Genomic DNA, 13,017 nt, shown 5'->3' on the forward strand with positions numbered 1-13,017 from the left:
CAATCTATATTCAGCTTACTACCACCTGTAAAAGCAAGCAATATGTTTCTTTTAAACAGGCCTGGAAAGTGACTCCCAGGATACCTTTAGGGAATGTGTACTTTTTGAACTAATTAATCACTGGATGTCATCACTGCTCCACTCCATTGCATATGAAACAACAGTTCTCTGGCTTAAAAATCTTAAAAATCCTAGGCAGAAGGATGTTCAGATAAAACAGTTTAAGAGAAATATAACTTCAGTGTAAGAGAGATTAGCAGGAGTTAATTCTAAATAAAAATGGGCAATTTTTCAGTGTAGCTTCTGTATTATGGATGAGTTTCCTTCATTATTTGCATTATTTTCATGCATATCAACTGACAAGTTTTTCCTTTTTTTCCTTTTAGTACCTTATTGAGTGAACGCTCTTTTAGGGAAAGTGGACTTGACAGACACGTATTGCTGGAATAAAGGCTGTTTAAGCTCTCTGCCAATGTACATTGGCCCTAAGATCCTTGCCAATACAGTGTTTTATAGTGAAGAAAGACAACAGTTTTTTCCAAATATGGGTCTTTTTTGTCATATGTACAAACAGAAGTAGGACACCAAAGCATGAATTTTCACTAGTGACCCTAAGGCAGAATATGAACTGAGATCTCCAGAGGGGAAAGGCTAATGCACTAACCTACTGCATCACCAAGTCCCCTTCACTTTCCAATTATCACAGAACCTCTCCCACTGCTGTGACCTTCTCCCTGCCACATAGGTCAAAAAGTGAGTTACTGTCAAAAGTGGTTCATCTATCAAGCTGGCTCAGGAATTCTATAGAATAAAATGACTGGTGCTTTTCCCCGAGTATGGTTGCAATACTACAGATTTACTTTCAGGCTTTTTATATCTGAAGTCATGACTGCTTTTTCATTCATACAGTATCATGTCATGTCAGATTTAGAGACAACTTGTAAGAGGGAAAAACTTCAGTGCTACCTTTTTTATAATAAAGTTCAGGTTTATAGTTACTACAAAACAAAGACCTCTGCTCAAATAGTTTTATTTCTAATGCACAAAATGATGTTTGAGAGGTCTGATTTTAAATATGTAGCCATATTAAAATATGATCCAAATATATATATTTTTTTTTCCTAACACTGATTTTAATTACGAAAAAAGTAAGCTGTTTATAAGCTCAGAAAAGTAACATATACTTAAAACTCAAAATGCCATATTTGTTTTTTCCTCCCTAACTTTCCTGTATCTTGCACCATATAAAAATAAGTATCAAGCGACCCCATGTAATGAGTCACAAGAGTAGCTTACTTGTACAAAAACTCCAACATTCATGTCCTGATCAAAATTATATGTTTAAATTTATCAGATTTACTCTACTATTGAAAAGCCATTTTCCCAAATACTCTTTCAACAGTATGAGATTTCTCTTCCTTGAAGGATTTAATAATTCAGTACTGCAGATTAAACAACACTGAGTGGTTTCAACCTGTGAACCCATTTTGCTCTCTTTTTAGCGTTATTGGCTTCATTTTGCCTCAAATTGTCACACAAGCTCACTAAAGAAGCTAAATATTTATGAAGTTCTTGGCCTCAATGGTATGAATCAGTGAGTACAAAATTAGGTATTTAACAGATTAATCAAAGTCTCCATTTTTTACCAACAGCTAGCTGCAGTTGTTTTGGTGTTTAAAGACTTTCTTTTCTCCTAAACTTCCAGACGCTTTCCATTTCCACTCTTCTTGCAAGCCCAGGAAATAAAACAGAACAAAAACAAAACAAAAACAAACAAAAAACCCCTACACAATTTTGGAGTACTTTAGTACAGTTGCTTATTCTGTTTTGTAAATGAGGTTTGTAAGCAGGATCCTCCACTAAAAATTTGCCTCCAACTTCAAAAATTCCACCCAGGGCTCTGCCAGCTCCATTGATCCTACTGCAGTTGTATCAGTGCTGTGTCATCACTGTCAATCCTTTGCATTTGCTTCATGCAGACATAGTGCGTATAAGGCAACTGTTAGAAAAGTATTGACTTGATTTTTTCCTAAATATTTGTCCAAAACCAAATCCCGTAAAGTTGCCAAATATTGATCATATAGACCAATTTTACATTGTACAATTTTACCTTTATAGGTGATTCTTAAGGTAAACCATTTGCTAATACCTGTTCGTCAGACATCAAGCTAATAACTAATGAAATGTTGCTAAAAGAAAACACTTGGCAGAAAACTTATGAATTTTTACTTCATTAAAAATCACGGCATATTATTGCCTTTTAGCAGATATACTAGAAAAATTCTAATTAAAAAGTTTCAATAATGAAACTGAGATGGTATTTTCCCTTTCTTTATGGAAACGATCCTTCAAAAATTATGAATTAAACAAGCCTCTGAACAAAAGAAACAAGATCATAATTTATTATTATTATCAGAGAATAAAAATAAATGCAGTTTCTCATTCAAGATATAATTTAGTACAAGAGTCTCGAGCAAGATCTCAAAATTCAGTTGCCCTTTATAATAATTGCTCTTGAACCAAAATTATACTTACATTATTATTTAATAGCATTTCCCTACAATTTATATATAACTGTCAGCCATTTACTTTTATTTAATGGCCTCATATTATGTACTGTTGATACACCAATCTTTAAATTGCAGTATTTTTAAGGAAACCTCAATTTTATGTATTACATGTTGTTTACATATATTAACCAAAACTTCACTGCAAACGCTGATTCACAACAGAAAGAGGAATAATTACATGGACTAAAATATCATAGCAAAGACCTCAGATGTGATTTCCTTAAAAACAATTTAAAAATCCATCACCTTTTGCTTTAAAATATATAATGCTAATGGTCTGGTCTGTGCAAAAGTATGCTGTAATTAGCTAGTACTACATAGTAAAATGATTTTTTTAAAGGGGTACCAAAAGCTACTTTTTTTTAATCAGCTAAAATATGTAGATAATACGTTGTTTTGATTGCCTATAATATTTAGTCTTCATCAGCTGCAAAAAGATTTTCTGTGATTTAAAATACATAGAATTTCAGCTAACAACATGGAGTTTCTTTGGAAGAAGGAAAACATTTTAAAATAGCAATTACCACCATAATTGCAAATAGCTGAAAGTTTTTGAATTTTTGATGGTCTGATTCTAGGCTTGATTTGCAACATCATTTTTGATTGCATTCCTCTGTGAGTATTCTTGTTGACATTCAGGTTTTTGTTGTGTTTCTTTTTTTTTATTATTATCAGCATGGGTAGAAATTGTCATCTAAAAACTGGGGAAACAGTAGGTCAAAAGAATCAGAAAGGGTGAAGGTAGATATTAAGAATTAAAGGTGTTTGTGAGTTTTTCACATGGATAACCCATCTTCTTTCAAAATAACTGTAGAATATATCCCAAAGGGTTTTTCTATGCAGATTTTACATAGGAGTTACTCTACAAAATATTTTTTGTTGGAAAGAACTTATGCGAAAATATTAATAATTGCCCATATATATTCCTTTTAACTGATATTCTTTATTTCATTTCACTTCAGAAGCTAAACTACAAAACAACCAGATCACCAGCTCAGTTTCCCTCCTATCTCGTTCTAATTCAGATGAACACAGTTCTTCCTCAGGCTGAATATTCATAGTCCTAACTACATACTGTATGTCCATATATAACTTCTTCGATCACGTTTTCAGAAAATCTAATTGCTTGGTACCATCAGTTGTATTGATGGAAACCATAGTAATTACAATTGGCAGAAGCCAGTCAATGGAAGGTTTATACTATTTTGAAATGGCTTCTGCATCACTAGTGGCATACAGTTTGGAAAACCCTTCCTTACTTTATAGCACTCTATGTATTTGTATTTTTACTTCTCAGAGAGGGTAACTATTGATGAAGTGCTGTGTGACACATGACTATACATGGAAAAATTTGTATTGTCTATGGTATTCTTAAATTGCTGCTTAACACTGATACACACAGTCTAAAAGAAGCCATTGAGAAATTGCTTCCAAAATTTGAATGAATCATTTAGTTCCATCCATCAGAATCACAAAGAATGGTGAACAACACAGATATGAATTAGTTATTAAACATATTGAGTAAAATTCATTATAAGTAAAGCTATTTAACAATTTAACAAGAACAACAACTGACCATGTTCGTATTATGGATTACAAAATAATATCAATATACATACATAGTTTACACTATATTTTACAATATTTCAGTATTTAATAACCATGAGGAGACTGAGGAAAATCACAGAAGAACTAAGGTCATGTCAAAGACAAAAATGGAAGTATTTTGAGAGGCACTCTCTGATGACTCATCTTTTATGACTGGCTAGATTCTAAAATGTTCCCTTTCACTTTCTAGTTTAAACTCCATTTTTTCAAGCACACTGACATTTTTATATATTTGTCCTTCAGACATTGCAATATGGTCTGATGGGATAAGAGAATGGCATCGTCCAGAAAGTGAAGGTTCAGTGTCAATTTATTAATTATTTTCCTTCTTCCTTTTGTAAAATTTCATGTGAGCAAAATTCAAAAGGTGAGGAAACTTTTTTTGAATTGCCTCATCTTCAGATTTGTAGGCTGCATGGGATGGATTAAAAATCAGTTCTTTGTTTACCCTTACCTTCAGGGACAGGAACCTAGAATTTTTTAAGTCTGCATTTGTAAATGCAAACAAACAGTTCTGCTCTCAGTTATATTCTGTCACTGCATTTAGTGTTTGTTCAAAACCATAACTAAGAAAAAACAAAGAGACGGAGAATATCCCACCTGTTTTGGAAGTAAGGACATTATGAGCCAGATATGGTAATTATTATCTTCGGGGTTATGAAAGGTACCGAGCATATGGCAATTTACATTTACTTAATTACATGTGGACTTAATTAATTGGTAGGTTTACCTGTACATTTACTAACATTTGCTCTCCCTTAAAAAAAAATGAAAAAGCATGTTAAGTGTAAGCATTAGAGCACAACAGAAGTATGTTCTTTGATAGGAAAAAACACATTAGAAAATCATAGTAATGTGTGCTTCTTTTTGCTACATATATTTCTAAAAATTCAAAGGAGCAGCTGAAGAGATCTAAACCGTATACCAACTGGTGGTGGATGCTTATGGGAAGACTTCTAAGGATCAGACATTTTCAAAACTGTTGCTCGTAAATGCCTGAAAATAGGTATTTTAAAATTGGATTAGAGTAAAATTCCCAGAACATAGGCTCTTAGTGGAGTGTGCTACCCCTCACCAATTTATTTTGACAGAAATAAAAGATCATTTACCAAAAGAATGGGGAAAAAGACATTAAATATGACTAAGCTCACAGCAGTTATATAAAAGTAGCAACCTTTCCTATAAAAAGAGCTTATATATTTGTACCAATTTCACCAGTTACAACTTAATGAAACAGGATAACAGGGTACGTTTAAGGATCACTAAACTGGATGATTCTAGACATGATCATGAACAGAAAGTGGAAGTAATAATGAAGTCACCTTTTTCCAGCAACATTTCCAGCGAACCCCAAATAAGATTTTCTTCTGCTTTATTCATTCATAAAAAAGCTTCTAAACTTTACCTGAAAGCATGCTGCAATTGTGTGTGATTTGCCTTTTCTAGTCTCCTGTATCTACCTGTTTTTCAATCTTTTCCTCTTTTGTTTTCATAATTTTATATAGGCTTATGCTTTTATATATGAATATAGAATATCTAGTAAAACAGGCTCCAAATGGTAGTGCAAGTTTCACAGTAGATAATAAAAAGAGCACTAAGACCAGTAACACAACAGAGTCCTCACTCTAAACTGCTAATTTCTGTTTTCCCTGAAAAAGGTGCACTGTATCAACTTTAATAAAGTGAGAGATGCATTCCATTAGTAAATGCTCACCATGGACAACTATAAACAATTATTTCACCAACCAACTACAAAACTGGGCAATTTTCCAACTCCTTTACCTGCAGACCAAACTAGTGACACAGTCATCTTCCTGGTTCTCTTCACGAAGCAGATCTTTGTAACACCACCTCACATGTGCAGTAAGGCAACAGAAATCCCTTAATTTTAATAACATCCAATCTGCCTGTCACATCCAATTATTGTCTCAATGACAAGCAATAAAGACAGCTTGAAAACACTGTGAGTCAGGAGTAATAATTGATCTCTTGAATATTTTTTCCCATGCTATGAACCTTGTGCTTCAAACAAGCATATCCCAACTCCACTTCAGAAAGCTCAGGCACAGCAACTTCAAAGTCCAGTGATGGCAATATAGTCATGCTGTAAGAAAGACCAGTTCATAGCAGTTTCCTCAGAATTCCACACCAATATACTTCATTAATGTGATTAAATCACATACTTTACGATGCAAATGTGTAGGTGAATTTGTATTTAGGTTAATAAGTTTGGATGCAGTCACAGTTTCAAGAGGGTAGACTTTCCTTCAAATAGTTCAAATGGGAAATGTTCACATCATCTTTTGACCTTCCCAAAAAACTTCCTTCTATTTTCATGATGGAAAGAGTAATTCCATTTTAAAACATTTTCTATGAGATATCATAGACGTTTGCATACATATTTTTATATGCTCATTTCAATAAAGGAAATTTCATGTCTAAGCTTCTGAAAAATTATTAGTCTCTATACTCTTTGTTCATGTTTTCTTCCAGAAGCTGTTTCTTATCCTGAAATTCTTAAGCACTCATAATGTGATTTGTAATTTTCTTCTATAAATTACATCTCTTCCCAGACATGCGTGTGAAAGACACAGAATATTCTTTATTACTGAACTGTTTCTTTCCATCATAGAAGGAGACAGATACATTGTTTGCCAAAAGCCAACATTAAAAATAGTTTAAATATGAGCCCTATAGTAAGGGAAAAGCTTAGTGGCAGGTTTGTAAAAGAAAAAAATCTTCCTAGGTCAATTATTTATTTGTTGGTCTTTAGCACAGGATAGCGTAGGTTCTGAAAAGTCTCCCTGCATATTCACTCCTGTCCTTTCCAGACAAAAACGACTCTGTGATCAACTATTTTTTTTGTTTGTTTTTTTATAATTAAGAATAAAATGAACCTTAAAAATGCCATGAAATCAAGAGGAGTTTATAGCGGAACAGCATAAACTGAAGTGCAGCTTTCTTTAGGGAGGATTGCAAATCAAATAAGATAATACATTTTTCTACCTAAATAACAAAACAGACATCCACACTCATGTTTATCACCTGCAATGTGCACAGCGGACCATTCACAAGTAAAGCAGTCAAGATTGTTCTTATGCTATATAAAAAAGTAATTTAAAGTGATAATTTATACCAGCAAGCATATTTAGGTAAAATAAAAAAGAAAGAGTAAGGCTTACAAACTGAGCGAGGCATTTGAAGTGGGACTTTGATCGAACACTGGTATGTAAATCGAAAACATAACAAGACATACATAAACACATAAGCTTTTATCGCTAATATTCCCAAATTGCCTTGCATCCTGCTTCTGCACACGTCCAAAACTACACCAGATAAATTAAGGCTGAGGGGTTTGATACCTAAACCTGACTGAGATTCTCAGACGAAGCAGTTCCCTGATGTACCTTCACTGGAGCTCCCTTACCGTGCACTGCAGAGGGAGCCTCGGCACCTGACCTCCTGTGACACACATTCCCACTCAAGTTCTCCACGTGTTAAACTTTGAATATGCAACACAGAGACTCACATATCTGAGTTCTTTCACAGCTCCAGCTCCCTGAATAAACTCTTATACACACATAATCAAAACAACCCTAAAAGCTTTCAAGACAATAACCTTGGGAGATTCTCTTTAAAGTAGCAAACTGTGAGTTATAGCGTTTGCATTTCACTCATTAATACCAGCTGATAATTTCTAGATGTGCTATTGATGTGCTATTATCAACATATCTTATACTCATAGACAGTAAAAATGGCTTTTAGGTGTAATGGGAACAGCATATTTACAGGATATGAATTAATTATTATGGGGAAAAAAAATACTATTGCTGACACAATTCCCTAACACTTACCACCTCAAAAGGTACTATCATCTGGCATACATATGCAAACAAGTCCGAACAGATTTCACATTGCTAATATGTAACTAGTTTATCCTGCAAATACACAGTGTCCCCTGCTGTGATGAAAGGAGACATGCCCAACATATTAAAGTTATGCTGAACAAAGAACGAGATTTTAGGGAAAGACCCAATTGTTATAAAAGTACAATGTTAAAACACACTCTCCATCATCACCAATGGCTAGTGATGAAAGCAATGGAGCCTTGATATTTAACTCCACCCTGTATCTGATATTGAAAAAAATGCGTAAGAAGCAATCGTGTCACATACTGAAAATTATATTATTTGCTGTTGAAGTCAATTGTCCTAAGTCCAAGAGCCAGAATTTTCATAACCAGCTTCAGTCATTTCATAAAACACAAATCTGCAACTTGGCTACAGGTATGTGCCCCTGCCATACAAACAGAAATAACTTCAGCTATTTCTGCTGAATTAAAGGTTGATGTAAACACTAATAAACACTGTGGTTAAGGAGACTGGTTGAAAGATCAGCTGATAGTGCACATCAACCAAACATCACTAGGAAATATTTTCTGGGCAGACAGGCAAAAAGTAATTTTAGATTTTGAAATATTATCTTATTGAAATAATCAAAAAACCTTAGCTTGATTTACTCAATAAACTATGAAAAATTCATGCACCTATATTCAGTCACCTTAGAACACTTCAAACGTTTTTATATTGATTTTGCAATTTTTAGTACAAATTAACTAATAATTGTTACCAAAAGTTTTTCAAAGCTATACTTGAAAAAACCTTTCACTTTTAAAAATTTCAATTATCTAATTGCAAAACTGTCAAGACTTTATTTTTCAAATTAAATTAGGGATCTTCTACTATAGACCCATACTAATGCCACTTCTAATTTCAAGGCATGAATTATTTCTATTGAAAAACAATTTTGAGGAGACTTCCAAATCAAGTTCTACCATCAGCTGTTGCGAGGTTGAGAACAAATTCCAATTGTATAGCTCAATGTGTTAACACTGTCTTTAAGAAGTTATTCATTTTCATAGAAAAAGAATAAAAATACTAAGCCATAAAGAGCTATCAGCAATATTTTTCAATTTTAAAAATATTTGTTCCATGGCATTATTTTTCCTTTATTTTATATTTCAATTTAGAAAAAAAAAAAAAAAATCAGTATATTTACCACCTCTGTAGAAATTCTACATCCATTAATTTGTGCACACTAAACCTTTTCAAAGTATCCAGTTCAGATTTTTCAACTTATTTATATCTGACTTTTTGTCCTTTTTTTCCTATTCTCTGAAAAATTGCAGTTCTTCTGAAGAAAAGCCGAAACAGGAGAATACACTCATTATTAAATACCTTAAGCATTACATTTCTGGATATCCATACAGCATAAGAAGCCAAATAATAAGAAATTTTTCAGAAACTATCCTTATAAACAAATTGAATTAATTGAATTCATGAATTAGTGAAATAATTAATTAATTGAAGATAAGCCTCTACACAGATGTTCAATAAGTTCAAGCAGGTAGAGGAGCATGACACATAGGAAACAATAGCTGTCTTCTTTCTCATCTTGCTTTCTTGGGGTTTGTGTTACTGTTACTACTACACATTTTCCGGCTCATGCAGCTTTGCCAGTTCTGATAGTCATACCGGATTTTTAGTTTTGCCTCCGCAAAACCGTGGCACCCAGGAGTAACCTCCTTCCCCCAGTTGGGGACTCCAAGGGTCCTTTTCCTGCTCCCCGGTGACACCGGTGGTGGCCTCATCTCATTGCCTGCGTCAGGTGGGGTGCCTGGCTCTCCAGGCAGCGCTCGCTGCTCAAGCAGCTGCTCCTGCCTCCTCAGGGAAACGTCACGAGGAGTATATTGATTCAGCTAATTCATTTTTAGGATAGTAAACGATTTTAACGGAGGAAAGATTTGTCATGATATGCATGCTCAGTCTGATTGAGGAATGGATTAAGTCCCCATTATCAAAAAAATAGACTGCTTTCAAGAAAACCCTTTTTTTTTAAATGGCATGACCCAGATTCACTGTTCAGAAAGTATGGATGACAGGGCTTTCCCTTTGAAAAGCAATGACTTCATTACACTATCACTAACAGCTCTGTTTTCATATGAACAAGAAAAGAAAACATTTGCGGCTTTAGAATACAACATAAACTGCAGGAAGATCATGCCAGACTAAACCAATAGTGTATTTTAATAAGGTAACTGATATGCTTGACGAAATATCTATCTGGATTTCAGCAAGGTATTTCATACAGCACCACATGTGAAAAGGCTAGTTAAAGTTGAAATTACGTAGCAGTGAAATTGAGAGGTGGATAAGGAACTGGCTATAGAAGAAATGGCAATAAGCTGTTCTGAACTGTTCATCAGGCTGAAAGACAGTTAACAACCAACAGGCATGTTTTGGCACAGAAAGTATTTATAAATCGGGAACGAAAATACTGGAATGGAAAAGTAAGTAAGTTCCTAAAAGAAAGTTCAAGAAAATATTTCTATCAGAAAAAGCAAAAACCTCAAAGATGGAGTTTGCTAAGTTTATGATGCTAATACAAGAAACTTGGAGACCAAGGTCATCCCTAATGGTCCTGGGTTTCAATATTTCTTACCCCTTATATTGTTTTACTAAATTATGTTACCTTAAACATCAGTGTATCACCACATTCTGTACATAGCCCATGCTTTCTTAAGACACATTTATCCCCTGAATTACCTGATTTTAATTACTCAAACCAGTATTCTTAGGACTTATCACTTATGACCTATGTGATAAGGTCCCTCACCATCAAAAGCCCATTTAAGCCATTTTCAGTGAAAAAAATAATTGACGTATTTCTTTACTACCTCTAGCTTTACTGTTGTGCCTTTTCTCCTCTCATTCTTATTAGTTGCCTTTCTCAATTCTTCATAATTTCCTCCTGCTTTTCTGTTTTTTCTTAATACTCGTTAACATTTGTTAACACTGTTTTCCTTGGCAAATATGAGGAATACCAATAGCAATGATTCATTCTTTTGCATACATTATCTGCCAGATTCACAGTTCAACTTTGCTTTTAGAAATTGTCTTGTCTAAACCATGGATATCAATACTACAGATTTGGGAGAAATTAAATAAATTAGAAGTATATTTAAGCCTTTCTCCTTTATCCTCACCAACTTGGAAAAAAAATTCACTAAAAATGTAGTGTACCACAAAAGTAGAGGGTAAATATTCTGGTATTGTTCCTTCCATTTACATATTCTGGGTTTATCTAAAGTTCATCATGCCTAATTCTGGACTTACTGTATATGGGTAAGACATGTATAATCAACCCTTAAACCAAATTTCTTTCCTGCTCTGTGTGCAGGTGTTCTGCAGGCAGTTGTTCTGCATATGAACTAAAAATTAAAAAAATATCCTTACCTTTTAGGTGGATCTGTGATAAGCTTCGCTCTGCTGGAAATCGCTCTCATATACATCATGCACAAGCCTTACAGGCTAAGAGACCAGTACCTAATAAAAAATTCAAAGTCACTGCACGTAATAGGTAATGAAGTGCTGGTTCTAGGCAGCAGCACAGGAACTTCAGGTGTTTGCTTAATATTCACTAAGCATATTCCTAAATAGTCCATGCACATTTTTAAAAATTTCTTTCACATAATGCTGCACTTTTTTAGATCCTATAAAAGACATTTCTTCAATAATATCCACTAAGTAGCTGGGCCTGGGGAAAAGGTATCATTTGCACAAAAGAATTAGAAAGACATTTAGTAGAAAATGACATATCTTTGAATACAGCATTCCAGTAAAATACTATAAGAACTTAGGCAAAGCAAGTTAATGTTTGCATTACATATATTTCATTTGCAAAAAAAGAATTTGAATTATTAATTTAAACATATTTAAAGCCTAAATAGCACAGACTGGAACACATGAACAGGTTAACATGTAATGATCATATACATACATTAAAAAATGTAGTCTATTTAGTGAGCTTTTAAATTAGTAAAATACATTAATAAAATAAAACATATCTCTTGTTGATAGCAACTGTTTTTTTTTCTCTACCTACATTTCTAGAGTCACTTAGTTTTCACAAATTTTTGCCATCCTGAATTTGTATACTGTCAACTTCCAAAGGACTGGTAAGTACAGAAAATTAAAATATAGGTGGTGAAAGCAGTAAAATTATATAACAGGAAAACTATAGTATGAAAGAAGTTAAGGTATATTGAGATTACCAACTCTCAAGATCAATAAAATCTTAACATATGGCTCAACATTTGAAAAGCCTTTAAAATGGTCATTCACTTTTATAAAAATATACATTGTTTTGGCTTGTAAAGAGAGACAATCCACAGAGACTTTGATATAAAATAGTTTGCTGACAACATTATTTTAAAATATTGAAAAATAATATATAAAAATGTAGGCTGAATCCGTCATTCTAACTCCAAGAGGACAGTCTCTTCCTTAGTAAGAAAGCCTCTAACATCAGTAAGTTTACTTAGCAGCCTGTGAACAATGTGACAGAATGTAGCCCTAAAATATCTTTTGAAGAATGTGTAGAGGACACTTTCTTTCTTCATAATCCATACTAAAATGTACAGTAGAAACAGACTGAGGCATAATCTGTTCCCCTCACACAAAACTTGGAGATCCAGGAACTACCTGCCTCCCCCCAGATCACACTGAACCCTCTCATTGTTTTCCTGCCTTCTTCATTAAGCAATAATTTAAGGAAATACACAAATGTGTCTGTGTATACATGTCTATATATGTCTGTGTAAACCTCAAGGGGGAGAAAACACTATAGCAAAGGAAGACAAAAGTAGATTTGGTCTTAAAAATATTCAGGCAACAGACTGACTGCTCTTAAACTCTTGGATTACCTTCCAATGTCCAGTACCATTCCTCACTTCTTCTCAAGGGAGAGTGAAAGAATTGCCTATTTTTCATGAGAGGTA

The 13,017-nt window shown here is 33.8% G+C and overlaps 1 long non-coding RNA gene across 3 annotated transcripts in view; it reads right to left on the reverse strand.

Annotated features, from left to right (window-relative positions):
* LOC116964974 overlaps positions 1 to 13,017 on the reverse strand; it is a 215,770-nt gene that overhangs the window by 125,229 nt on the left and 77,524 nt on the right. For all 3 annotated transcript variants that reach the window (XR_006166528.1, XR_004409064.2, XR_004409063.2), the window contains one exon: positions 11,474 to 11,563. This is a non-coding gene — a long non-coding RNA (uncharacterized LOC116964974). The remainder of the gene's footprint in view (positions 1 to 11,473; positions 11,564 to 13,017) is intronic.

The sequence above is a fragment of the Tyto alba genome, unplaced genomic scaffold (genome assembly GCF_018691265.1).
Source record: "Tyto alba isolate M040663 unplaced genomic scaffold, T.alba_DEE_v4.0 Super-Scaffold_40, whole genome shotgun sequence".
In the NCBI taxonomy this organism is placed as follows: Eukaryota; Metazoa; Chordata; class Aves; order Strigiformes; family Tytonidae; genus Tyto; species Tyto alba.